At 45.3% G+C, this 26000-nt stretch overlaps 1 long non-coding RNA gene across 1 annotated transcript in view; it reads left to right on the forward strand.

The window, feature by feature from the left end:
* The first annotated feature begins 587 nt into the window (after positions 1–587).
* The window catches only part of LOC306823662, a 101936-nt gene continuing 76523 nt past the window's right edge, over positions 588–26000 (forward strand). Inside the window, exon 1 of the long non-coding RNA XR_013779034.1 lies at positions 588–973. This is a non-coding gene — a long non-coding RNA (uncharacterized lncRNA). The remainder of the gene's footprint in view (positions 974–26000) is intronic.

Consider the following 26000-nt stretch of genomic DNA (forward strand, 5'->3'; position numbering starts at 1 on the left):
AGAGGAAGAGACAGATTTTGTGTGTTGTGTGTTAGCAGCTCCTCTGTGTGTGTGTGTATGTTGTGTGAGGAGCAGTAAAGCCTGTCCCCTGGTGACTGGGCCTGCTTGCTGGGTGACAGATAGCCCAGGGAGAGAGGGGACACCAGGCTGTTTAGCTGATAATTAAGGGGGTTTTATCTTAATTTGAGCTGTTACTCTCTATCCTCTGCTGTGATTTATGAGTTGCTGGCCCAGCCCTGCTCCCCTGCTCTGCCCCTTAGCATTGGGAACAAGACAAAGGAACCTCCCTCCTCTGAACACACACATACTGTAGGACACACACTCATACTGAGAGATGAGAGAAGTAGTGAGATCCCCTGCTCAGGTTAAAGCACTGACACTATGTTCCGATAGTCTGTGACCCAAGTAAAAGTAGGCTATTGAAGAATAAGTAAATATTTAATATGAAAAATGTACTAAAAGAAAGTCGAAAGTACCCAATTCTACCCCCCATGGAATAATTAATGCAATGTGCACTAATGGCGACATAAATTGGGCCTTTAGCATACTGTATAAATCAAGAACCAGATATTAAAGTTCTATTTTTTTTCATGACGCAATGACGCTCTGTGGACGTAAGAGTTGATGGCCTGATCAAACATTGCCGCTTGTTGAGCAGGATGTGCGGATAGGTGTAAGTTGAACTAATAACATACGCAACTTCTAACAAAGGTCTGGTCCAGGAGTAATTAAAGTGTTGAAACACTTCAGAAAAGTAAAAACAGGTTCGTGGGAACAGTGTGATCGAGGACGGCGCCACGTTTATCAACGAAAAGAGTCAAGTCAAGTGAAATATGTCAGCGACAGCTACCACATTATGCTTTTTCAAGCAAGGAGGATGCAAACCGCTTGCATGTTGGAGGACATTGTGATGCGCATGGAGGACGACGAGGTCGGTTAAGAAGAGGACTGTCGTAATGAAGTCCATGAAACTGTAAGTAAGCTTGGTGCGTTATTTTTAGACTGGTTGAAAGTAAGACTGCTGTTAGTAGTGTGCTTAAAGCAAAGATTAGCTTCAGGAGGCCGCTGCTTGCTCACAGGAGTTATTATTATTGCTTTGCACAAAGAAATATTTCATTAATCTGCTTCACCTGGAAGTATTGTACTACTGTGCTTTGCTCACAGCTTAAGCATTTTTGCGAATCCACAGATGCGTCTTGTGTGGACTTTGATTTGGATGGTGTTTTTGTTGTTGTTGTGACTGTTCAGTGTTAGTGTGCTTTTGTTTTGTACAACAATATAGGCTTTATCAGTCATGCCTATGTTGTGCATTGTAATCATATACAGGTGATGTTTGAATCTCGTTATAGTGTTATAGAGAATCTCGAGTGTTATAGTTTTGTCTTTGTTTGTTTTGTAAACATTGATTACAAACATGTCCGTCCTCTTAAAGCTCCCATCTGAAAGGGCTGCACTAAATGATCTCTGTTTGGTTCATCTTCTGATTATTTGCGTTTTCTTGGTTTGGCTTCTGTAAATGCTCATAATTCAGTAGTTTCTGTCACAGTTATCCAGATCCATCAGGTGAAGATGATTCTGGATTTATCCAAACAACAGTGAACACTTCAAGTCCCATAGGATGAAGCACAACATTTCAATGGACAAATAACAAATAATTCCCTCCGAGATGCTTGAACCTTGTAGTTTTTGATAATTTGCTGTTAAGAAAATCAGACTGTCTGTTAGTTTATTGAATACTAAACTTATAGACTTACTCTTTTAAGGGGTCCTGTAGCTGTTGTTAAGGATCACATTTAATTAAAAAAGAAATTAAAAATTAATTTAAAAAGTTTTTTTTGATGCAAAAACATTGGAGTCTAAGATTGATTCAGGGTGTACAATCTTCCCTCTGAATTAGCATGTAAAAACAGCTTGGTAAAGAAACTTTGCACAGTCCTTAAGTGACTGATATCACCATCTAAACTCTATGACAGACAAAGTGCTAATTATATAAAGCCCAAGGAATATATTTGCCCATTAGTCCTCGAAGAGGCACAAAGCGCACAATATCAGCACACTGGCTGAATGATACCTGCCTGCAGTGGTGCAGCAGCCCTCACTTATAGCCTTTTATTCTCTGCAGCCCAGCTTTGGTGGTAATGAATCATATGAGAAAAAGGAGCTGAAGCTTTAACCTCTCACCGGCTGGCCCAGGAGAGACACATACAGAGCGGAGCAGGATTGGGTTCCTGTGAGGTGGAGTGACCGCAGGCAAGAGTTAACTCGATCTTCAGCTGGGTGGGGTCTCGGGTGAAGAGGAGGCAGAGCGGAGGAGTGGGGCGGGGGGAAGTACAGGCAAACAATGCGAGCCACTGTTCTCAACCTATCACCCCCCCAGGGTCAGAGAGGAGAAGACATGCTAGTGCAACCTCATCTCTTCCAGTCACCTCTCGCATAAAGGCCGGGGATTTCTCCAGCGCCCTGGCTCGGATGTTGTTTTTACCCAGATCATGGGCAGGTCTTTTGGCCAGGCTTGTTTGAGGCTGCATGTTTATAATCCCACAGGTATTTGGCTGGAGGGAGGTACCTTCACACCTCTGTCAAGATGGTGGAGGACAAGAAGAGTGTTGGTATTGTTGTGGGCGTGTGACAAGACGTCACTCTCTGAGTCTTTCCCGTTGAGTTGCCATGGCGTAAACTTTTCCTGTTTTTCTACATTCAGAAGATATTTCTGCAATCATCAACACCGCCACATTCTTTCCAGGACTTCACCTTACGACTGTGATGTCATTAAAGGCGTGAAAACCACTTTTGAATAAATGTCACAGAAGTTTGACATCTTAAAGAGTTTTCTGTTCAAGTCATGCTCCCTGTCAAGCAAAGGCAAGTTAAAAAAAAAAGTAAAAAAAGAAGAAGCCCACTTTAGTCAGAGGACATGTGTGGACATGTGTATGAGACTGTGATGAGATCTTCAATAGGTTAGGTGTTCACTGCTGGAAGTTCTCCCATTGACCCCTAACCCCCTGTGAGTCAGAGAACTGTTTTTGTTTCCAAAAAGATCCCTTCTCCTTTGCTCTTATCTCTTGCAGGGGGGGGGGGCTGGAGGCTGGAGGGGAAGTCGTGGTTTCAGCCAGGGGGCACGGAGTCTTCTCAGGGCATGAAACCTCATCTGCCCCCTCCTCTATCCACCCAGGCTCTTAACTTTCACCCCTGACCCTGTCACTCCCTCCTCTGGGCTCCAGCAACAACAAAAGGAGGAGATTAGGGAAATCGACAGGGCTAGAGGGGATTACTGTAGACCTTTTCATCTCAGCCTGTGCGCACAGTTGACACAGTCTGTTAGCAGTACTTCAACTTAATCTGAGTGCAGTTTACTTTTTAGTTTGTGTACTTATGTTATCCAGGGTTTGTACATAGGCTTAACTGTAGCAAAAGCCACAGAAATAACAGAAGCCATCAGTTTCAACTGCCTTAGGAGACCCAGAAAAAGCCCATGCAGCTCACGTCTGATTGAACAGATTGACTGAGGGAAGTGCTGCTGTATGTCTGTCAACGTCAGAGGCTGATTTTTGATGAGCGGTGTGTGTTGTATCGGACGCGTTAAAGCCAGAGAGGAAGTGGACAGCCCAGATGAAAAGTTTGTGGATTTAGTGAGGGTCGTTTGTGCAGCCGCAAAAAGTGTGCAACTTTCCAGCCGTGCTGGGAGGTCGGGTTTTGCTAATGCTGCAGGGACACAATATAGTTAGTCTTTCTGGTCACTTATCAGACAAAAGTAGCAGGACCCTTCAAAGGAAAGTAACTTACATTTATTCCAGGAGACACGCATGTTCCTTCCTCTTCTGATTGTCTCCTTTGTTTACACCTGTGCCTTCTATTAATAGCTCAGCCCTTCTTGTACTTGTTTCTTCTTCTAAGCCGTTTCATTTCCTTTTCTGCTTTGGCCCCGCGTAACACCCGAGATCTGCCCTGGATCTTAGAGTCTGGCAGCAAGTCAAAACTATGTGCCGGACCCTCTAGAAGCACGTCTGCTAACCGCTAAGCCGTTTAGCTCCTAATACCAACAACAAACACTGTTTCTGTGCCGTCTCGGGTGTGCAGCACAGTGAGCTGCCTGTGAGAGAGGTCAGACAACTCTATAATCGGACTCTGCCCATCTGCCCTCTGCTCTCCCACACTGAGCAGCAGGTTGGGCTCCTCGGCGGGGGACTAAGTGGGACATGGGGACACAGATGCCCATTTGACATCGCACCATTCATGGAGCTTAAGCCCCGGCATAGCCACCCAGTGATCTCACAATGAGCAAATCATTTAATGATGTGGTGTGTGCGCGCGCGTTTCGCTCCTGTGTCTGTGTGTGTGTGTGTGTGTGTGCGTTTGCGCAGTGTCTGCAGCACTTGCGAGTGGGAGTGGATGTGTGGATGTGTGAGAGTCGGTGTTATGAGCGTGCATAATTGTGTGTGGAGAGGTGTGTGTATGCCTGTGTATTTATGAAGTGCTAGTTCAGACATTTAATTTGCCACAGCCTAGTGAGTGTGCAGAGAGGCGTCTCAGTAGATGTGTGCTGTCACCACCCTCTCCGCCCTCCTCTGCCTCCCAGCATTGCCCCCCCCCCCCCACACACACACACACACGCACGCACCTCAGACCTCTTCCCCCACTCCCCTGTTCCTGCACCCCATGCTGGGGCTAATTTTAGAGCTTCTTCCCTGGATCCCAGCATCCTGCTGGAGGTGTCTCTCCACCCCTGCCAAACTGAGGAGCATCTTTTGTGGCTGTGCTTCGCTGAGTGCTCCAACGCTCCTCCGAGGCATGTAAAAGCTCTGCTAGAGGGGAGGAGGGAAGGTGGAGCGATGGGGAAGGTGGTGGTGGTGGTGGTGGTGGGGGGAGTCAAGGCAGGTGAGCTGAGTGCTCTGTGCTCTTTAACATCGCTAAGATGCCATGGAAACAGAAATCTACCTTTCAGACGGCTGACTCTCTCATTCTTTTCCTATTGTTTTCTGTTTTAGTGCTCTCTCCACTGTTCACCGTATTCACTGGAAGAGTGCTGTTCTCAACTAAGGAGTGTAACCTTGCAGGTGATTTGGCTGAGCCCAATCCCTGGAGCTCCATTAGTGGTAAGAAAGTACACCAAATAGTGTGGCGAACACAGTCAGAAGCAGCTTTCTGTCAGAAGAAATAGAAATTGGGCACAGACAGCTGCACAGGCAGCCACACATTTCGGCTCATACATGGGTGTATGGATTAAATGTGTCTTAAATGGGATAGTTTTACTGGGTACAGTGCTGTGAGGTCATTAACCCTCTATGTGTGTCAGTCTACCGAACGATTACTGTGGGGGGAAAAAGGAGCTTTGTCACTTACATTTCTTGCATGTTTTTAAACCATTAACTCTCAATTAATTCAATGGACTTTGAAAAAGGAAAAAGTCCTTTTATAACTTAAAGGACTGAAGGAAAGATGAGCCTCTGCACTTAACAGCTGTTCTGGGTGACACTGATTCCTATGAGAAGCTTGTGCTGACCACATGATCGAGATTCAAGTTTACTTTTGAAACTTTTGTTCGATGGAAAAGAAGTCTGCTACATTTTATTGTACATGCTGTTGGGAACCTACATTTCCCTGAGGGAGTCAACCCAAAAGGATCAATAAAGTTCAGCCCAAGTCTCTAAGTCTCATATAAAGCAATTGGACATGATTTCCATTTAATGTCAGCAAACAGACAAAAAAATTGTCTACAACTATGCCCCTCAATGTAGCGAAGAAAAATGTGTCAAATTGAGTTTCCTTTGTACCATCCCTGTTCTTTTGTATCGAAAACTGAAATTGAATTTGGAAGTTGCTTCCCCAGCAGAAGACAACGATCTTAGTGACCGCTGTGCTGCCCGTAAACAGCAGCAGCAGAAAGTTACAACACAGACCGGGCAACGTCTCACTTTGTCGTCTGTCCGCATGGATTTGCTTTCTTGTTGTTGTTGTTGTTTTTTTTTTTTTTTTTGTCCTTTCTTTTGAGCCAAATCCTTACATGTAGGCATTCATTCAACCACTCTAACAAGCCTACTGGGGCATGAGCTGAGCTATCTGTGGGACATGAATCGGACCTGGCCAAGGGCACAAATCACAAAGTGAGAAGAAGAGAGACCCTGACAGCAGAGGGCTGCGGCTCAGCCTACTCCCTCCTCCTCTTTTATTCCTTGGTAGATTTTCTGCTTTTCCTGCTCTCTGTGCTGCTCTTGAGAGCGCCACTGTCTTGTTAAAATTAATCTCCATGCACGACGAGGGAAGAGGACGGTTGTTTCTCTTTGCTGGGAACGCTCTGAGCTGTGTTTGGATGTGATGGGTCGGTCTCTGTGTGTGAGTGTGTGTGTGTGTGTGAGTGTGTGTGTGTGTGTGTGTGTGTGTGTGTGTGTGTGTGTGCGTGTGCGTGTGTGCGTGTGTGTGTGTGTGTAGTTTTTGGACGGAGCAGGGATGTGATTCATCATGTGGTGGTCAGGCGGATTCAACAGGCGTAACCACAGCCAGCCACACCAGGCCATCTGAGAGCATGCAGCGCTGAGGCATGGCTGCTCTCTGCACACGGCATCACTCTGAGCACCCCGGGGAGGCAGCAGAAGGTGGCGTGTGAAACACACACCAGAGAACGACTGCAGGGAGCATGAGCTCACATATGTGTGTTAATGTGTGTGTGAGGTTTTTTTCTTTTTTTTTTTTGTGAATGTGTGTGATTTCCACAAACATGCATTCTCGTGGAAATCAGCAGTTACAGAAGGATTAAAGAGAATGATGAGGATGTTGTCGTGCCTGCTTTTGTGTCTTTCCATGGTTTGCCCGTGGAGAAAGTTTCCAGCTGTGGCCTCAGGTTCTTGACAGAAGGGTTGGTGGAGTTGAGGGTGGTGGTGGGGAGTTTTGTATTTCCATCTTCTTCGTCTTCTTTCCCCTCCTTTCCTCTATATCTCCGTTTCTCCCTATGGAAGGAGCTGAAGGACATGTCACCACAGCAGGGCGCTGGATGAGACAAGCCCTCCCTCCCTCCCTCCCTCCCTCCTCCCCTCTCTCCTCCTCTGCCTCCCAACTTCTCCTTCCACACACTTGTGCCTTTTTCTTTTTCTTCCCTTTTTTTATAAACTGTCCCCACAAACACAAACGCATAAACAAACTCAATTAGCTAATGACACTGGCCTGGCCATTGGGTGGTCCTAATTAACGTTTACTGGCTGCCTGATGTCAGCTCTCAGGCAGTGATTAATAACTAGCCCCCTACCAGGACACACTCACACACACACACACACACACGCTAGAATAAAACACACAACACATAGGCAGTGCACACAGAGGTTAGAGGTGCTGCTTCTTCTTCACATTATAATATTATCGTGCAACTCTTTAAGGCGCTGACGACTCAACATGTGTCAGTTGGCTGCAAACCAACCCTGTTTTTTTGTTTTGTTTTTTTTCTCCTTTGAATCGTAGATCCGCACCACTGAGAGCGAGAGGCTGTAATATGATCATTAAATCCTCCGTGCTGTAAAACAGATTAGAGCCCGAGGGGAGCACACTGGAGTAGTAAGAGGCTCAGTCCAAACATAGCGGACCCTGCAGACGATGTGTGTGTGAACAAGCACCCGTGGACCTCTCGGCAGGAAAGAAGGCTTGCAAAGGGTTAACATCTGCCGGGCTCTCAGACTCCCTGCGTGTGACGCACTGTCTCGATGAGGGAAAGTCCAACAGGAAAGGCAATCTAAAAAAGGGTCCCTGTGCAGTGAGGGCCCAAGGTACGTTTTCTTTGGCCCTCTCCTCGCATTTTTTTGCTCGTGCTTTTTCCAATTTGCTTAACTGCAGTTCAATGGTTTTCAGATTTGCTGATTACTGCACGGTTCCCCTCTTAATTCCGGTGGTGGAAGCTTTGTCTTTTATTGCCATTATGGGGCTCATTCAGGTTTTTTTTTTCCTAATCTACATTTTTGGCACAAATCCCACTCCCCCCCCCCCCCCGGCCTCACTCAGCCTCTTCCACCCTTGTGTCCTTGTTGCCCGTGAGTTCACCCTGCTGCTGGTTTCACAATCCCTCGGAGCTGTTTAAAGATTTCTGGTGATAAAGTGGAATCCCACCTGACCCAAAGGCTCCATGTTGTTTGTGCCTGTGTGCTTTTTTTGTGTGTGTGTTTGCGTGTGAATGCGGTTAGTTGGGAGGGTGGACACAGCAGTGACGGGGCTTCATATGTTAATATGCTGCACATGTGACTCTGGCATAGGAGGGCCGTGGTGGTCAGAATTACCCCCTACCCATTTCCAACCCCATCCCATTCATCCCTCCTGAATGTGGCTCTACATTCACGCTGCTTTCACAGAGGACAGAGGGAGGGAGGAGGCAAGGAGGGTGGGAGGAGGAGAAGGAGGAGGAGGAGGAGGAGGGATGGTGGTCTCAGAGGGAGAGAGGTGCTTTTCTCTTCTGCCTGGCTCAGAGAGAAGGAAAAACAATTGGTGTGCAAATGGATGCCTCACCCCTATTCCTGGATGACCCGCTCCTCCCTCCTTCCATCCTCTCCCCTCATCCCAACTTTCTGCGGTCTCAGGATGTTTAGAAAGAAGAGCACAGCGGAGAGGAGGACTATTGGCGGAGCATCTGTGTAAAATCTGAATAAATGAGAGCGGAGGGTGTATCTTGTGGGTGGGTGTGTGTACTGTTTGTGTTTTTTATGTGTTTTGCGTGTGTGTGTGTGTGTGTGTGTGTGTGTGTGTGTGTGTGTGTGTGTGTGTGTGTGTGTGTGATAGCTAGCTTGTTAAAGGAGAAAAGGCCCCCAGTGTCCTCTGTAATTTTCATAGGTCAGTACTGACAATGGCCACTTTGATAGAGAAGCTGTGGAGATGTAAATCAGCCAATGGAGGGAGACAAAACAACTGTCCTCCCACTGCCCCCCGCCCCCCACCCCACATACCCAATACCCCCCAAAAAAGAAGGGGAATTTGGATTTAAAAGACTGAGTGAGGGAGCAAGAGAAGAAAGAAAGACATCCCCTCTGCCTCTGTGCTGATGATACTCTCCTTTTCACATCCTCGGCCATGGTGGAGAGAGAAAAAAAAAAAAAGAAGTTGGGGGTAGCAGCAAGGTTGGGGTGTTAAATGTCCTATTTTAGTCTGTCCTTCTCATTCCTGGGAAAGTTTGGAGCATCTTCTCTATTGCCTGGCACCTTGGAGTGGGTCGCTGGGAAGCATGACAATAGCATTGAGGTTGGTGGGTCGCCGGAGCACGGCCCTGCTCAGCTCCAGACGTGGACACGCTCCAGGCCTCCCCTTAATCCCATCACTGCAGCAGCCCTGGGGGCTGAAAAGACCCTCTGGAGAGGGCGGGAAAGCCTCCAGCAGTAGTCACATTGAGAATACGGCTCGCTAGGATATGTAAATAAGCCTATATGAGAACTGATAAAAAGAAAAGATTAAAGTGTGGACGTGAGAGAGACAGAGAGGTCCGACGCTTTTAATGTATTGCCTCTGAGTGGGAGTGGGAACAAGACGGTGTTGTGGCCAAACTTTTGGAAACAAATTAGAGAGGATGCAGACGTGCTTACAAGTTGATAAGCACAGATTAAAGTAAAAAAGATGCCATAAATAATGGATGGGTGCCTGTGTGCTCTGGGAGCAAGGAATCCGCCCAATTTGCGCACGAGGATGACAGATTGCTTATACATGTATGAAAGTCTTGTTCAGGACATGATGGAGCTTGAGAGAGGCGCAGTAACAGTAATGAGTAGCAGGTTAGCAGGGCATGCTTACGTAATTGTCTTCATTCCACATAAGTTACACACACAGGAAGAGTGTGAAGACTTGCACCCCCTTTAATGGCCGTAGTCACTGAGCGTGCTATGTGTGGACGGCTCTTTTCTTTCAGCTGTGGGGCGATGGAGAAGCCTCAGAGTGTGAGTGAGCAGTGAGGCGGTCAGCTGGACAGACAGTGGTCAGAGATAAGCAGATGAAAGCCCCGGGGATGGCTGGTGGGAGCGAGATTGATCCATCAAACATGCTACAGACGGCCTGTGTGACATTTGATGCCAAATGTATGAAAACAGTGCACTGATGGTTAAAGAGTTTCGAAGGCAAAGAGTGAAAAGCAACACTGAAAATAAATCTTCTCAGTCCCTAAGAGATCAGCAGATTTTTCTTCTTTTTTTTTTTCCAGTTTACCTTGTAGCCATTTCCCTCCTGCCTTCTTCGGACCCCCACCTTTCCAGTATAGGAAAATATCTCGAGATGATTGAGTGAACGTTTTGTTGATCAAAGTTTTTTTTTTTTTTTTTTTTTTTTCATACACTTAACTAAAAGTTTTTTTTTTTTTTTTTTTAGAAATAAGCTGCCGTCTGGGTTCTCCCATCTTACTGCACTTTGGAGAGTTTTATAGATTTTACCTGTTACCTGTCTTAAAAGCTTCATCATACATCGATCATGCTAATCTGGGGAACATGAAAGCCACTCAAATCCCAAGTTAAAATAGAAAAAACTCCCACTTGGATTTGCAGGTTTCTTTCCTGTGTCTGTATTTGCTGTTTGCTTGTCGGTTGATTATTTGCACGCAGGGATCCTGTCTGAAAGCCACCAGTGGAAATTGCTATTAGATAAACTCGGTTCACCTCTGGTAGATGCCAAACAGTCCGAGGCTTAACAGACGTCACAACAGTAGACAGTCCAACTGACAACAAATACAGGCCGTTTAAAAAGGGCAACATGCCTCTTTAAATGTATTGTAGATGTATTATCCTGATTGTGCAGAGTGATGAATCAGTCATGGACATTTGCTTTAAAGGCTACAATTCTGGAAAAAAAAGGATATCATTTACCACTGTTGATTTTATCTGTCTGAGCAAAAACCTTTATGATCTGCAGAAAATAAGTGAGCGTTTTTGGCTATTTAACAGCCACTATATTCACTCCATGGGAGCCTGTGAAAGAGCCTGTAGTCGCTTGCTCCTGCCTTGTGTCTTCTGAGCATCAGTGCCCTTTTTACTGCATGACGTGAGCCCGGCGACAGGGAGCAGTGTGAGAGAGTTTGCTCGGAGCTCCTGTGCTGTGGGAGCGACACATCAAGACACAGAGAGTGCTCTGTTCCACATATGTGAAGAAAAGGAGCAGGAAAACGATGGCACTGAGGAGTCATGAAAAAGTGTCTTTGTGTCAGAGGGTTGAAAAACAGCCCATTTAGAGTGGTCTGCCTATTAGCTGAACAAAGACAAGGGTCTGTCTCTGAAATCTGCTGCAAAGACTATTTAGTGTGTGTATACTGTATCAAGGGACAGCAAACAGGATCTTCTTTTTGCGCCCCGGCCCTGGCCGTTCCCCCATCTTCTCAGAAAGGACTCATCCTTTCTATGCATTCCTCCTCTGGGCCCAGGATCCTCTTTGGCCCCCTTTCTCTCGCTCCATTCATCTTCTCATCTAAGCCTCTCTGAAAAGCACCAGCTTCCCTTGAGCAGAAACGCCATATAACAGTCGTGTGTGGATGTTGCAAAAACGGCAAGCCAAATCCAGGTGCCTAAATGTACTGTGTGATCTCTGCTGTCTGACTCAGCTCTTATGACGGGGCCAGTGGTTCTGGTGTCCCCTGCTGACCTCTCTCCTCTTCATTCTGCTCTTCATCTCTCTTCTCCCCCTCACGTCTTCCATCCTACTTAAAGCCACCTCATCATCTCTTAAGACCTCCTCACTTCAGCGTATCGCCACGTATGACACTGCTTTGTCATTTATTTATTTATTTTTTCCCTGACACAGAGATGTCGTCTCTCGGGCCTCTCGTCAACATGATCGTGTGGGACGCAGCTGTGGCTCTGTGCCGTGTGCCATGTTCACCACGGGGCAGTCGCGTTGTGTCGCAAGTTGTTTATTTGCGTCTACGTGTGAAGCAAAGCAACGCAACTATTCCGTCGGGCATGAGAGTTATTTTGTCGACATGTTTGGTGTGTCGAAGCTCGTTAACTCACTCGCTCTCGTACGAAAGGGTGTAAAAAGTCACCACTCTCAGTCGTCAGGTGATCATAACGGTGCTGCTGCATTCAAACAGGGCAGTCATTTGCGTCCAGCAACAGGCGCACGTTCTGTTTTGCTCGTTTATGAGTCATCAAGCATTCAGGCTGGCGACTCCGGCTCTTCCTGTGTTTGAGGGGAACGTGCGCTCACCTCAACCGCTTCTCCTCTGACACATGGACGCCTGTCGAGCTGACCGAATCTGTTGTGTAAAGTCAAACAGGGCTTTGATTTGATCTCAGTCTCAGTTATCAGAGTATTTCAGCCAGAGTTTTACTTTTAGGTGGAGAGTGAGGCAGCAAACACACCAAAGTTTCAAATGAATCACAGTAAGGTCTGTGTATATTATACATGAATGTATTTTCAATAATCTGTCTGTTGGTGTCAATAAGTTATATTTACATTTTAATGATTAAGCTACTCTTCAGCTACATTTTTCACTGAAGACTTCGAGGTGGTATTGATCTTCTAATGCAAGTTTTGGCAAGAAAGCAAATAAATGTGCTTCCCTAAATATCGCCCTGCTGATACATTTGAATTTAATTGGGGATATTTAATTCAAACTCCTTCAGAAAACAAAGCAGTAGGAGGAGTGCTTGATAGAAGACACGCAGCACATTTTGTCCTGACAATCACGGAGGCACCAATATCAGACTAACTTTATGCACTTTATATCCGGACTGTAACACCCCGCAGTGAGCCTGCAGGCAGGAAATAATCACCGTTTGTTAGTGAATGGCAAAGAGCATCAAATAGCTTTGACTATTAGCACCAATATCAGACTAACTTTATGCACTTTATATCCGGACTGTAACACCCCGCAGTGAGCCTGCAGGCAGGAAATAATCACCGTTTGTTAGTGAATGGCAAAGAGCATCAAATAGCTTTGACTATTATTGACACCTGTCTGAAGTGCCTCTTAACACTTTCTCAGCTTTGACACTTTTCCAGGATTTTTAAGTGAGTGCACCCCCTCCTCCTCTCGAAATACTTGCCTGAAGACCGTGTTATGGAAAGGTTGTGTTATGCTCAGCGGTAGCTCCAAAGCGTACAGTACAATGTTCATCTCTTCACAGTCTAATTTTAAATCCTTGGCAAGCGTTTGATGGAGGAGGTACCGGGTAGCCTATACTCTCAGTCTGAGCACTGAGCTGTTTGGCACAGACTCCATCTGCTTCGATGTGTGTAGGACAGTATAGATCAGTCCAAGGAATGTTGTACCAATGCCATGATCGTCTTCTCAGGGCTTAGGTCTAGACTTGGTATCCTGACAGAATAGAAGCACATACAGTGTATCTGCTTTTAAAAAGACGTCCATGGAGTGAAAAGTGTGGATAGAAAAGAACACAATGTAAAAAGCAGTTTAACAAAAAAAGTAAATTACAGAATAGTCCAGCAAGATTTAAAGCCAAAAATCTTGCAACAGGGGGGGGGAGTATTCCCTTAGGAACAGGAGGCGGAAATGCAGAAGAAGTCACAATCCATCTATCCTAACCCCCCCCCCCCCCCCCCCCCCCCCCCCCCCCCCCTCTCTCATTCACCCTCCCCTTCTTCTGTCTGAATCTATCCTTCCTGGACCCCTGCTGTGTGAGGACACGGAGGAGAACAATGGAAAGAAGAAGCAAGAAGAACTTAGAGTATAGGGATAAGTGAAGGTGAGAGTGAGTGGATTCTCCTTCGACGGTCATTGTATAGAAACATGATGTGTGCTTATGTGGTTTGTACTTTGCAGAGCTGCCCTTTATGCTCATAGATTTTCAGATGATGTTGAAAGGAATCAATGGGACACAGCACAGTACGAGGAATGCAAGTCCATCGGAGGAAAGCTGCAGTTAGATAGTATTGGGAAATAGATTTTCCTCTGTCTGCCCCCCCCCCTCCCCCCTCGTCTCCACCACCACGAGCTCTCTCTTCAATACTCACTGCATTTACTTCACAGTCAACGGAGAGAGAAGGAGACTTTGCAGAGTAAATGTGTGTCTTTGCCTGTGTGTGTGTGTGTGTGTGAGAGAGTGTGAGACAGACAGAGAGAGAGAGAGTGTGTGTGTGTGTGTGAGAGAGAGTGTGAGACAGACAGACAGACAGAGAGAGAGAGAGAGAGTGTGTGTGTGTGTGTGTGTGTGTGTGTGTGTGTGTGTGTGTGTGTGTGTGTGTGTGTGTGTGTGTGTGTGTGTGTGTGTGTGTGTGTGTGTGTGTGTGTGTGTGTGTGTGTGTGTGTGTGTGTGTGAGAGAGAGAGAGTGAGAGAGAGAGAGCGGCTGTAGACAGCGGTTGATGTAGGTGTATACGTCCAGGTGTTTCACCCTGGAAAAGGTGTGGACCCACTCGTTCAACATTTACATGCCTAATAACACACACAAAAAAAAAAATCTCCCAGAATCCTCTGTTTTCAAATTCCATACATGTGCAGACTTGTGTCAACGGACACACACAAATGCATGTGTGTACATGCACACGCACACGCACAGACTACTTATGTTTTATCCCCTCAGGAATCTGGAGGAAGGTGTCAGGTCTGTCTCTGGTCTATCTCTTGCTTTGCACCCGAGCTTCCCTTCTCCTCCCTCGCTGTCTCTCTTTCTCTCCTCTTCCTCCTCCAGGCTTCACCATTATCTCCCTCCCTCCTCAGCCCCCCTGTCTTCCTCCCCCCCCCCCCCCCCCCACCACACACGCACACACACACACGTCTCTTTGCCTCCCTATCTCCCTTCTCCTACTCATTTCTCTTCCTCTCTTATTCCTTGGCCCTCTTCTCTCCATCCCCAGACCTCTCTATCTTCCCTCTCCTCCCTCGTCTTCCCTCTCTTCCCCCCTTCTCCCTCTCTTTTCCTCCCTCTCCCTTCTCCAGGTCAATCTATCTCCTCTCTCCGCCTCTAATTCTCCCTCGCTCGCTTGCCTCACCCTGCAACAATAAATTACACACAAACTCAATGTACATCTCTTTGTTCCCCCCCCGCCAGATAATTCAATTCATTTTAGCCAGGCTCTGCATTCTGAATGATGAATGCATTGACTATGCAATTAAACAGAGCCATGCATTAAAGCGCTCGCAGTGAGCTCCCAGACATGCACTGCGCATACACTCTCTTAGACCGATATTCAAATGCAGCCAGAGATGCACACGCAGAGAAATGATTCACACTTTTTCTCATGTTCCGTCCTCATTATAGCATTTCATAGCCTCCTGTGTTTCACCTTTTTTTTTTTTTTTTCACACATTCAATGATATTCTGAGCGTCAAAGTCATCTCAAGAATGAAGACACGGGGCTGAGCATCTCTTATTCCCACACCTGAGAGGAAAACGAAAAAAAGTGGACCCCCCCCCCTTGGAATATGAGTGACAACCTGGTGGCTTCCGTTACACAAGGAGGCAGATGGAGGAGCGTCTGCGTCTGGGTTTACGGCAACTTACTGAGAGGTGTCCTTCCAGAGGTGACCCTGCAGTCCTTGGAGCCATTGGCGGGCGGTTTCTCCTCCGTCCTCCATCTTCCTCTCTGCCTGTGGCTTCCTGCGGTGTGATTAATGTTTGCTCAACAGCATCCTGTCTGCATGTGCTCACACACGGCTGTCAAGTCATGAGGGCAGTGTCAGTCAGCTGTCGGGGACTGGATTAAACGGCGTCAGGTGGCGATGGCGGCCCAGACGGACTTGTGCCCAGGTGTGAATGTTTGGTAATCAGAACTCTCTGGGGCCGAGTGGGAGCGATACGTTGAGATAGCGATCGAGGCCAAGGGCAGAGTAAAGAAGAGATAATAGAGAAACCTGAGAGCAGAGGGTGACCAGAGGTCTGGGCATCTTCATGTTCTTTCTTAAGAGGAGAAGAAAGAGAGATTTACTCTGGCACCTGAGCTGCACATTGTCCCGGGGACTAGCACCCACTTTAAATGCTGTGGGTTTGTGGGAAGGCAGAAGGTGATTAATGGGGCGTGTGTAAACAAAGCCCTTGAAACAAAAGCGAGAGTGTAAAGAATAGAGATAAGGCTCGACTCCAGTCAAGTTTGGCATCATCCCTCTTCTACTAACGACCTCTACTGTCGCCCAGTGATGGTGGGGGCAGTGAGGACGTTTGGGGGGGGGGGGAATTTAGAAAGGGAAGAAAGAGAGTAAAAGAAGCCCTGACATGCACATTCATTCTTTAAATGAAAAGAGATAATTGTGAGAGGAACCGACCTGTCTTCATTCTTTGAATAAATAAAAACGCATGACCTGCCTGAAATATGGACAATGCCATTACTGATTTAATTTGAATAGACCACTTGTTATGGTGCCTTGCTGTGGCTTGCCATGAATGCTAAAATGGTTGATGTGACTTAGGAGACAGTGCAGAGGTAGATAAACCTAACGTGCTTTGTTGGAAAAAAGAAAAGAAAAAAAGGATCATATGCAAAAGAGGGCAGCTAGATATCTGCGTCAGACACGGGTCTTTTGTCGTGTCATACAATAGACTTTTACATGCATTTCGTCTGATGTTGCAGCACTCAGTTTATCTTGCATCATTATGACTGCAATCATGAAATGAGCCACTTTGAAGATGAGTTGCACCGGCCCTTACACCTTTTTATTCTCCTCTTTTCTTCCTCCATCAGCTTCGGCGTGGTCAAGTGAGCGAAAACATGTTTAGTAAGCACAATAAATCACTGCAACAAGCTCAGTGAGTCCTAACCGCTGAAAGCATATTCATTTACACTCTTCAGTATAATGGTCTCATACAGGTCCTAAGCTAATATATTTGACAAAAGCCGACCAATTAAACAGATTGATTTCTCACAATGATGTAAGCACGCTTTAATCAAGACGGCCTTGTTCTCCACCGATTTATGACATACAGCCCGTCAACCTGTGGCACAGAGCTGTGTTTACATAATGATATAAAGGAGGAGAAGGCATCCGTGTCCTCCCCTCCAAATAGTTTAGATAAGGCGAGTTAGCCTCCCCCATGCTTCAGCCAAACCCCGCTATCTGTGTGCAGGCATTCCACAGAGCATCTCTCTGCACATAGTGAGGCAGCTAAATCACTGGAAACGCATCACGTCATAATCCCCACAGGATGCTCTGCTAACAGGAGCTAACGTGTCCGTTCGGGGGGTTGATGGAATTTTGGGTCGGAGGAAGAGATTGATATTGAGAGATTGAATGAATCAGGAGATACAGCGTTCTTGTTGACTCAACACAGGCAGGTGTAGTTGCTTGATTTTATTTTTTTTCTTTGGCCGTCTCTCATCCCTCTAGTGTAGTCGTGTCATCTGTGGCAGGTTCAGCAGTGGGTCAAGGAGAGAGGCAAGCAGCCGTCTTATAACCGACAACCATAAAACACTGCACTAGTGGAAAGATAGTGTGTGCATCCATGCAGGGCTGATCAACGTTTTGTATTCTATTCACCTTGAATATTTGTGATCTGTGAATCAAATTGAAGTTAACGTCTACCTGCTGTAATGGGCATGGATTTCTTTTTGAAGATATGTTGCAAACATAGGTGTCCGTCAAACATGAAGACCAACAGATCGATTGGGTGATTATTTTTTTCTCAAGAATATTTTTATTGAGTTTTTTTACACATTTCCAGCAAGGGAGTACAGGTATTCAGAGGTAGACATCGGGTGTGTGCAAACTGTAAATCAGCGGAAATAAACAGGTACACTTTATCATTTGTACTGTACATATAGGTACCGATTGGGTGATTATTTAAATGAAAAAAAAAAAGAAAGGTTGATCATTTCTACAATTTGTATTTGAATCAAATAAAAAAAGTTTCCATTTCTATCTCAAGATCATTTCAAAATGACGACAGTCTAAAGTGCATTAACATCTGAATGTTGCTTGAACATCCTCTTGCTCTTTAGAAGATATCGAGGAGTAATAAACAACTCAATGTTGCTACATTTGCTACATCAAATAGCATTAGCGGGCCAACAAGTGTTCTCTCTTCAGTAACTTTCCCTGTTATTAAATGAGTCAAATTGCAAAATTAATATATTACCAAAACAGTCACAGGAAATACTTTTGGCACTATCAGTAAATTAAATACTTAAACTCCAAAGTGATGAAAAGACTGACATACAAAGTATATATAGTGTTAAGGACATGTGGTAAGCTTACTTTTACGACGACACCTTACTTTTTTTTTTAACACAAAAGAGCTACAAAACAAAACTGTAAAACAGCTTTAAAAAAAACCCCCAAAAAACTTCATGAAGATTACTAATGTGATGATACTAGATTGTACCTGCTGCTAGGTCAGGCTATCTTTAGTTCTCATTATCAATCTTGTCAATTCCATATACTGTAAATATTACTGAGTGATGTCACCCATCTGTCTCCGGAGGCTCATGGGCAGCAGCCGCCATGTTGGAAATCCTGTCTCAGTGTAACGATCAGTCAACCTGACGACAGGATAAGAGCTGGAGCTGAGGTGGGTTTTTGGCCTTTTGACGAACCGTAACATCACACCCACTTGTCAATCATGTCAGGTACATACAGTTCATAAACAGAGCCATTTAAAAAAAAAATAAAAAAAAAATGCAACCCCGTACAGTGTGTGCCCATGATGACAATGACAAATCAGAAGCAGTTTTATTGGCCAGGTATGTTTAACACACAAGGAATTTAACTTTGGTAGGCTGTGCTCTCAAATGTAGACATTAAGAATGAACAAAAACATATGAACAAGTAATTAAAGACTAATACTGTATGTACAAGGCTAAATATGATGCAGTGGTGAGTTGTGTGAAAGGATGATGAAGCGAACATGAGGTAGTTATTATTTACAGTATTTACATTATAGAGTGTACGTAGATGAAGTAATACATGTATATTCACAGTGACAGTTTAGTACCAGAGTTATTTCACAGCGACACTGGTCTGACACTCTGTGACTGTTTAGCGTTCATCAGATTGACAGCCTGGGGGAAGAATCACCTTTTCTAGACCTATTTCTGACTGACTGAAGCGACAGACTTATTACAGATCACTGCCTGATTTAAAACTTAACGTATATTGCAAGGAAGCTATGCTAACAGGCTCTGTGGAGAAAGCTGAGAAGAATCAAGAATGTCAACAAAAGGATGTTTGAACTTCAAACTGATACGGATGAAGGGGATTTTGAAGGTCTTTTGCTCAAATCAGATGTTCGTGGTTATCTCTACGAGCAGCAATGTAACAACGAGTAGTTGAGGCTGATGGAGGAGCAGGAGGTGGATCGATGAGGACGAGGAGCCCTGGCTGACTCGAGCTGGGTCAGACTGGTGGTGTTGCTGCTCTCACTGTTTGTCTATGGACACAGACAGAGAGTCCCTTTGCTGCCAGGAATTTCTAAGATGCCATTCTTCTGGAAGAAATCTTGGAATCATGAGGAAACGGCCATATAGAGTTTAAATAGAGCACCATAGCTTCAGTGGGAGTAACCTGTGAGGCTGTGCATTCTGGGAGTTGTCTTTCATCCGCATGAGCCAAAAAAAACCCTTTCCACCTTTTCTCGGTCAAGAAGGCACCAACTTTAAAATGTATTTCACATTTCGACGACAAATATCACCCAATGTCAATACAGATTCCTGTTTCAACGGGTGAAGTGTCCTTCTGATTTCTGTGGTTAAAAACTGTTTTTTTATGTGGTGTGTTGGTGCTCCTGGGGTCAGCCTCAAGTGGACACTCGGGGAACTGCAGGATGTTGCTCTTCCACATTGCCTTTAATTTTTCAAGACAGGAGGCTGCTGCTGTCTGTTGCTGTGCTTCACCCAACCCCCCCCCCCCTCCCCCCACACACACACACACACACACACAGCCCCTTCTGCTATCTTTCTGCAAGTGCCACAAACCTCATCTCTTCAGCCTGCATTTTAACAAACAGATTAAACGGCCAAATATATATTGGATTTTTAATGTCCGACAGACTGAACCTCTCGCCTCCTCGCCTGTTGATGAACATTTCTTGACTTGTTCCACACTATTTAAAAAAAACAAAAAACACTTAAATTAAAACTGAAGTAAAAATTAAAATACGCACACAAACAGTTTCCAACTTCAAGAAGAATCAATATGGGACAAAACTCTGAATATATAATAACAAACTGAAAGATTAGTGGGCCGAAAAAATGAAATTAAAGGTGTATCATCCGTCTCAGCTTGCTAGACTAACAATACACCGTCTCTGCTGTGTCACTGTTGTTAGCCAGCGAACACTGACTTTAGTTTAATGAACGCCACGTGCTTGTTAAGATTAATCACGAGTACGAACCAGCGGCAGACAAAAGACCTGAGACGAACTGATTCAATGTGAGGGACAAATTCAGCAATGTAATGTAATGTATAAAAAACCCCAACAACACGTTTTCCATTTTTCATTCCAGGTTGTCGTGTGATATTCTGTTCTTCTGTCATGTTTCGCTTCTCAAGAAAATGTCTCAATGTGTTTGGCTGTATGTTGTCAGTGTGTCTGTGCGTGTCAGCAAGCTCCATCTGAGCGTATACACCAGCCATCCATTCATCCCGTCCACCATACACTGCTTCCCTGTCTCCTAGCAACTCGCCCAGCGCCTGGGGCCGGCTGTTACCTTTCCGTCAGGGCCCCGTGATTTCTCCTGGTTGGAGTGAGGTGACTTTCATGTGTGATATGTATTTGAGAGGCGTCCTCTTCCTCCTCCTCCTCCTCCTCTTCCTCCTTGTTCTCGTTCGCTTCTCCTCCCGCCCCTTCTTCTCCGGTGCTGTTGGGCTGTAACGTGTGCAGGAGAGGCTCTGCTGTCGAAAAGCATCGGTTCAGATTCGTGTTCACTCTCCCCCCGACGGCAACAGCTCTTTGAAACAGGAAGACTTGAAAGAGTCGGAATCACAGTGACTGATCATTGGTTGTGCTGTAACAAGAGGAAATTCGGAGGATCCTGTTGTAGGGGAGAATGGGGGGGGGGGGGGGGGGGGGGTGGGGAATACAGAAAGGAAGAATGAGAAAAAAGAATAAGAAATGGCAACAGAGGAAATGGAAGTTTTGACAAGACGAAAAGGGAAGTGCAGATAAATAAAAGAAGGAAACAGGAGTCATCCACTTTTCTTGGATTTCCGGAAATGGTGCCAGAGAACAGTATGCATCAGAACTAATGCATGCATTTTAACACATGCTATTGAAAGCTTTGTGCGGGGACGTCAGAGTGCTCCGTGGCAATGGACATTTTCAACACTTCATTCACACCAAAGAGCCACTTCAATAATTCATCACTCATTCTCTGCACAGCGGCTCTCCGCAGCAGGCTAATAGTTTTCAACACCTTTTAAACTCCACTTTTACACACCCCCCCACACACACACACACACCATGTATTTCATAGCGATGGAGAAAGAACGGAAACTCATTTCCTAAACATAACTACAAAAAGCATAAATGGTTAATTTATTTGACCAAAGGAAGCTATTTTTATACTTTCCACACTACAGTGGACATGTCTAACTTGTTTGATGTAATACTGCTACCACAAACGCATTGCACATTTTATATGCTTGAATTGCAGGGTAATCTTGAATTCAGCAGCAGCCTATCTGACCCTATAATGACCCTTGATATGGCTACTCAGCAGTACAGTGTGTACAGCCTGAAAGGGGAGGCCTTAGAGGGATTTCTGGCCTGGCAGTGTTCACCACGGTTTGGGAAAGTGAGGTCATTTCTGTTTCTTTGTGTGTGTGTGTGTGTGTGTGTTTATACGTGTGAGGGAGTGTGTATGTTTCTATGTATGTGTGGGACTTTTCATTGTGCCAGGGGGATATGGGTTTGGAAAGGCTAATTTGGGTTTAAGGGCACTGGGCCTTTGCCAGGCGCACCAACGATCTCGTACGCCATCCTGCATAGGATAGCCACGGTTAACATGCACACATGTGCAAACATGCCCCCAATCCCCTTTCCTTACCTTGAGCACAGTCATTCATTCATCAGTGACTCCAGCTAGGAAACACGCTGTATGTTGAAACCAGTTGCAGCTTGTGTGTCTTGAATCTGTGACTCTTAAGCCAAACTGCTGGTTTGCTGTAAATGTCTATTCCTTACTTTCAGGCTCTTTGGGTAACAACATTCACCGTATTTGACATGTGTTGCCAAACCAAAAATACAATTGTAACATTTAGAACATGAAAAGAATATTAAAGCAAAAAGTAAAAAATCAAATTCAACACAATACCGTCAAATGTACTCCTTTTTAAATTAGGAGGATTTTTTAAAAAGAAGATTGATTGAAAAGAATTTCAAGAATGTTATCGTTAATAGTTATCACTTTGGAGAAAAAAAATCTCAGCGTCCTCAACGTAAATCCGAATGTTCCCCCTGCAGATGTTTTACACATTTAAAACGGACCCCAAACCGTTCTTTTTCAGGACTGAAAGGGAATGTTTGTGCTCTTTATTTTCACTGTTTTAACTGATCGGAGGGCCATTTTTAACTCTCACCACCCCTCACTCTTTGTTGTTGAAACAGTTGCTCCTGATTAGGGTTCAGTCAGGAGCCTTGAAAAGGATGGAGGCTCAGTGGTGGAGGGGCTACAGAGGCATCAATGACACAAATAGCTTTTCACTGTTCTTCCCCCCGTTTCTCTTTCTTTCCCTCTTACTTAGACTCTGCCGTTTCCACCCCCTCTCCATCTGCAGTCTGACCTCTGCTATTCTTCACTATGATTCCTGTGTGTTCAAAGGCGGCAGGATGTCAGTAATTGGAAGGGATGTGATAGAGCGGGGGGCCCCTCCTTGGGGCTGGGAGGCCCCCAGCGCTGGAGAGGTCAGGGAGAGCCTGTCTCACACTGACATGTAGGCTTGGACGGCAGCATCCAGTCACAACAGGCCTGAGGCAGCGCGATCAGCAGCAGCTCTGTGAGGAGAGGAGCAGGCGGGCAGGGGGAAGATCTGCTGCTGTTTTGGGGGAGAAATGTCTAAAGATTTCCTCTCTGGATGTCTGCTTTCTAAACCCACGGACTGCAAACTTTATCTCTGCCTTGCTCCATGCATCAAAAGCGTATAAAATACTCGGTTACTCTGAGCAAACAACTGGTGCTCTATCCTTTTCCACACTAATCTGCCCTCTACCTGTTCGCCCTGTGGGCAACGGTCGTGTCTCTAATCAGCTGTGATCAAATTGGCAGGCTGCAGAAAAAGCTCCCGTTCGTCTCGCACGCAGACACGGCAGAGCGATTAGCACACCTCTTCACACTAGCTTAGACCACAGAGGCGTGGAGAGGGCGGCTTAAGACGCTACTTTAACCACATCAGCTTTAAATAAAGATGTCTGGACTGCATCAACATCAATGAGACCCCACCAACATCAAACACACACACACACACGCGCACTCACACAACCTCAGTCAAACATATGAACTGTAAACTCTCAAACATGTACTGACAGGCAGACAGGCAGATACTTACACACACACCTTCATGAATGCATGCGTATGTTTGTGAGATTTCCCGCCAGCATGCACACGTGTGTATGTATGAGGGAAATGGCAGAAATTACACACACGCGCACACACACACACACACACACACCGAGTCAGCCTCTGCCTACAGCATATGTCATCTTCAGCAGACCGTTGTGGTTGAGGGTGCCATCCTATAGGACGAGGCTGATTTGGGGAAACACCCAGCTGACACATTAACCCTGGCTCACCATGACACAGAGCGGCCTCTGCTCTCCTAAAACACTACCTGGGGCTTTGCCTGTGCCATGTGGGATTACCACTGGACCACGTTAGCACCACATTACCCACCCACTGTCTCCCTCCAAAAAAAACCAATCCCACCACACCCAAAGGTCTGGCATTTCTACAAGGACGTGGCAATGAGAGCAGGCGAGGCTGATGCCTGCCACTGTTAACGTCATGTTAACCCTGTGTCGCTCTGTCTGTCCCTCTTGCCCCTGGGGTGTGCCCATAATCAGAAAGCCCTTTCCTAGGGTGACATGGCCTCCTGCTGGGCTCACGGCTCAGCCCCCCAGTCTATTTACCCACTGCCCAATTTCTCTATACGCCTCCAAAATGCACCCAAATCTGAGTGACTGTCTCCTTTCTGTCTGCCTCCTCAAATATTTGGATGCTTAGAAATGACATTTTTCTTGCACTCAAAGAAATGGGCTGTGGTTTCATTCCCCTGCTGTAAAGCAATTTCGAGAAGCTATGTTTTTTTTTTTTGTTTTTTTTTTAGCGTGTCAGTTAGCTTGATAAGGACGGCACATTTCGCCGCATCTGCACATCTGCCGGTGTCACTTTATTTTCAGTCCGTGCAGGTTGCACTAACTACTAATGTTCCTGCCCTCCTTTTAGCGAGTAAGCACAGAAATATGCAGCTTAGTGGAGCCTTTATGGTTAAGAGTGATGTTTTAAACCGACTTCATCCCTACTACAAAGTGGTGTCTATGAGGAAAACCTTGATTTAAACTATCTGGGAATATTTCTTTATTTTATCGACCAAACGCCCGTTGAGGTTCCTAAGCAGTTTGTCTGAACCTGAAACATTATACTTTCCCTCAATGTCTCATACGTCTTTTGGTAAACACTTAACCACTTAATGTGGAATGTACAACACATCAAGTCATATTGTTTAAAATGTCACAGTGAACAGCTGACTTGGAAAAACTGCTCTGCTATAATGGCCTTTGACTTGAAGTTCTCAGTCAGAAATCTCTGGATTATTTGCGACGAACAAAATCTGTGACTGCAGAAAAAAATTGTAAATGTCAATGTTTTCTCGTTTAAGAGCAGGAATACATTCTTTTTGCAAAATATGAGGCATTCACTTGTGAGTGACAAGTGAGTCTATCAGTGACAGTTTGTCCTTACATAGTTTGTTACATTCAGCACTCTACTTTAAACTGGTCACATATCGGTATCAGCCCAAAGTGCAGGAGCCCTACATTTATTCTAAGAATTAGAAATCTTAATTTTAAGTCAGAATAACAAAGTGGGGAAAAAAAGTCAATTGATGGACAGATAGCGAAGAAAGGTTACTGGAATTATTGTTAGTTACTTTAAAGTCAATTCTAACATGACAAATAATCCCAGTGTTTATGCTATTTAACTGCTGTGTGTCAGCTTTTCTGATGATCCTTAAGATCTTGTAAAGAAGTATAAAGAAAATAGAAAGTTTCATGAAACTTTCCATATTGATACTTTTCATTTCATTTCAAGTTCATTTTTTGGGCCATTTTTTTCCTTTATATGGATAGACTAGCTGAAGAGAGATGGGAATCGTTGGGAGAAGAGAGCTGTAGATAACGAGATCGGACTTGAGACCCGAGACCTCTGTGAGGAGGACTATCGTCTCTACACCATAACCTCAAGACTATCCACTTTTTTCTTGCCTTTGTTGTCTGAGGACGATCGTCCTGCCGGTATTGGCTGTATACAGAGAAGCTGTACATATGGAGAGCAAAGGATGCAATACAGGAGAGCATTGGCAGTTATCTGACAAGGAGATAGCTGTAATTAATGTCTGTACACTGATATTAGCATGCAAGTGCAACTCATTAACCCCTGTTTCTCAACACTTCCATTTTTTTCTCCTCAAGCTGCTGCTCGGTCTGAAAAAGCCCTGAAAAGTCTTGGCTGGAAGTTCTTCATGCGAACTGCTGACTTCATCTCAAGGCCAGGAAAGGTCTGACATGGTTTCCAGAGTTGATATCATCTTAGACAATAGACGATCGGTTCCACGATTGGGGATTTTCTGAGTCTGCCACAGAATGCTATAATGTGACTATTCACCTTTATATCAATGTTACGTGTAGTCCAACGGAATGACAACATCCACGAAAGAGCGGAAAAACATTCTGATGAACGGAAAACCTGATGCAGCCCCGTTTAATTACGTGCACGGAGATTGTAGATGGTTGCATGCAGACACTCGATGTACCTTGCAGCCAGTAACAGTATACAAACGTCACTCCCCTGTGATTGGCTCAAGGTGAATTATCTGGAGAACATGCTGCTGCATTCTCACATCAGCCCTTCTGGCCTTTTTCGCTAAAAATAAAAAAAAAGATGCGAGTGGTCTGGCAGGAGTGAA

This window comes from Symphodus melops (assembly GCF_947650265.1).
Source record: "Symphodus melops genome assembly, chromosome: 1".
Classification (NCBI taxonomy): Eukaryota; Metazoa; Chordata; class Actinopteri; order Labriformes; family Labridae; genus Symphodus; species Symphodus melops.